This window comes from Cryptomeria japonica, chromosome 8 (assembly GCF_030272615.1).
Source record: "Cryptomeria japonica chromosome 8, Sugi_1.0, whole genome shotgun sequence".
In the NCBI taxonomy this organism is placed as follows: Eukaryota; Viridiplantae; Streptophyta; class Pinopsida; order Cupressales; family Cupressaceae; genus Cryptomeria; species Cryptomeria japonica.
In genome coordinates, this window is record NC_081412.1 from 553,880,427 (window position 1) to 553,883,894 (window position 3,468).

Sequence of the window (3,468 nt, forward strand, 5' to 3'; positions counted from 1 at the left end):
CTAGAAGGGAACCTTAAAGTTTGGATCTAAATTGGGAGGACCAAGGCACTAGCTGCCTTGAGCCTAGGACAGGGGCGATGGGTGCCCTAGTCCTTAGGTACCAGGTCGAGGTTTGTCTTTGTTTAGGGTAGAGAAGACAAATCAAGTTGACATAAATAATGTTGGACAACGCACTATTTTTTGTGATATTTTAGTGAAATTAGAAGACATAGAATTACTAGACAATGGAGGAGGGGATGTCGACAAAGGAAGAGGTTAGAAACCTATATTTTTATTAAAAAAGTGTGAATTCTCATGACTTTCAAGACTTTAATGCACACATCCTAAAAATTATCCAATGTATCCACATGTAAGATTAGAAGAGTGTTTTCTCTTAGGTGGAATTGGATTAGAGTTTAAAGAGGCCCAATCAATATTTAGACATGTGTAGGATAAAAGTTTTGAGTATGAAATTTAGTCATCTTAGATTGTCTACAAAAAGAAGGTGTGAAATCTCACGATCCTCAATCATCCTCCAAGAGTTCTTCTGTAAGAACTGTAAAGCGGAAAATCGCGATTGAACCCTAGTTGCTCTCCCCTCTTCCAACTCCAAGGAGAGAGAAGGGAGATTCACTAGGGTTGATGGTTTTCACTTGGGAGACTTTACATTCAAAAGAGGGGTTGAAACCCACAAGATCCAATCCCACGCAATGCAAGATTGGATGCTAAATGAGTTTCAAGGGTTATGACAGCAAGGCAACCCTCTTTTGTAAAGAATGTGCATAGAAGAATTAAGCTAGGAATGCATAGAAAGTGAGAAAGATTCGCTTATAAATTGAGATAGGAATACAGTATGAAGCTGCGGACCTGGAATTAGCAGTAAAATGTCGATATGGCGCTGTCCTGCAAATTTGAGCGAAATTTGCCGGGATGATGGCGCCCGAGCACCACGGTCCTCCGAAAAATCCGCGAAACGAAGGGGGATCTGTTCGTTTCTGCACAAGGATTCCAGATCTTCAATTTCAGCCGCGTACCTGCAACCTACACACAGAAAAGCGAAGATGATTGGGGGGTTAGGGATTAGGGGTTTGCCTTTAGGTCAAACCCCGGTTTTGGAATTAACCAAGAAATGAGCAATGCTGTAAATGTAAATGTCTGTAATGTAAAACAAGTACTAATACCTTGTTGTAAGGATGTTTGTATCCTTATGTGCGAAGGTATAGATGTTGTATGTTGTATGTTGTAGTAGTATGTTGTAAGTGATCTCCTCTTCAATGGTTGAATCCTTGTCTTGAATGCAACACTTAGCCTTGAATGGAGACTTGAAATGATCAATTGCTTGAAGGAATGCTTGAATGCTTGAATGCTTGAGTATAGTTCCCACGCTTGTACACCTATCACCTTCTTCCCCAAATGGGAGAGGAAAATGTAGTTTATATACTTGCCAATTAGGGTTAAAAGACTGATTTTCCTGACCTTAGGCTGACCAGGAAAGATAATTTCCAATTTGCAAACTAAAAAGACCCGAAGTCCCATAGGAGACCGGGCCCAAAATAGGGCTAGGGACCAAGGCGCTGGGCGCCATGGTCCTGGGGGACCAGGGCACTGGGCACCTTGGTCCTGAAGGACCAGGGCGCTGGGCGCTCTGGTCCCACCTCCGGGGACAGCAGGGTGCAAAGGAGGTTCAGGCCAGGGTGCTTGAAAATGCAGTTTTTTGGTGTCGTGAGCAAGTTTCGGGGTCTCCATTCAGGTTCAGTGTTGCGTCGCCATCGTGAAGACCCAAATGCGATCAAAATTGCAAGTGTCACAATTTTAGGACGCTACAAGAACTTCATTAGTAGGAGACATGTGTGAGGATAAAAGTTTTGAGTATAAAATTCAGTTATCTTATATTTCATACAAAAAGGAGGTGTGAAATCTAATGACCCTTAATCATCCTCCAAGAGTTATTCTCTAAAAACTTCATTAGTAGGAGATGGTTTATTTTCTTGAATTGGAGAGAGGACTACAACGATTAAAAATTTATATTGTGCTTCAATTAGTATATTCTTATCAACTTCCACATTTCATTATTATATATGTAAGGAACTACATGATAGTTAGGTTGACAATTAACCCCATCCTTAACAATATTTTTGGCTTTTTCAACAATATGCATAACATTGATTGGATCTTCGTTAGGTTCTTCATCTTTAGGAGAGAGAGAATTGAAAACTTTATCCTCTTGCTCTAAGTTATCTTCATGAAAAACCTTAGGAAACAAACAATCATGTCTCATTTATGCTTCATCTATAGGGGAAAGATTATTTAAATTAAGAGAAAGTGAAGTTTTATTAGGGTGATACCATAATATTGGGTTACACTTTTTGGTAAATCCTGATTTTTGCTAAAACCATACAATTTTTCAAAAATATAATAATATAAGCATTAAGAGGTCCCAAAAGTAATTAATTGAGGAGAGTTAGATCAAAGGCTCTTAGATGAAAATTTCTTGGGTAGAATGTCTCTTCTTCTAAATCCAAGCAACAATGGAGTCTCCTTCACACCTATCAAAATGTTGATAAAAAACACTTTTACATCATCTTTTTTGGGGTCAAATGAATTCATTTATAATCTTTTTTTTTCAAATATTTAGTCCTTATAAATAAGCTTTCCAAATAGTATAATTTTTAATATGATTAATTAACTAATATATTTATGTTTTATTTCTTGTGAATCTAGTTTTTTCATCGAACATTAAGGATTATGTTTCACACGTGAGAAAATTGAAAAATGGAGATTTTTTTTTGTAAGAACTATCTTAGCTTTAGGCATTGATATCCTTATTTCAACACAAGAATAATAAGTTAATTAAAATCCATACAAAAATAGTTATGCATTATGAAATACACCTTTGTCCAAATTACAATTACTCTGTCTTAAAAAATTAGCTAAAAAAAAATATATGTAACAAAAAAATAGGAAAAGAAAAATTCATTCACTAGATATTGGTGTGACAATTCGATATTTCAAAAAATAGAATTTCCTTCTTGCTATTAAAAATGTTATGCATTACCAGATAAATGTGACTTTTGAAAAATGTTTATTATTATAAATATTGGGTTCTTAGAAGATACATAATAATATAGACAATTAATTTCTAATTATTTAAAAAAATATATATTTATAATCTATATGAAAAATCTCACAAATTAGTGGTTTACTTCATTTTCAAATTTTTAATGGTTTATTTGCTATAGGTTTTATGAATTAAACATCTGATGAAAATGTTGATTTCAGTGTCAGGTTTGGCCAAAAAGTGTAACCCAGTATTATGGGATCACACATTATTTAAAATAATTTCCACTCATCACCTTCTTTTAACATAATATCATTCTCTTTCACAAAGGTACCCTCATGGAGGAGGAACATATTAAGAGAATAATCCATACCATCCTCCAATGGTTCATCTCAAAGAGAAAGATCATTGAGAGAAGTGTTTAAAATATT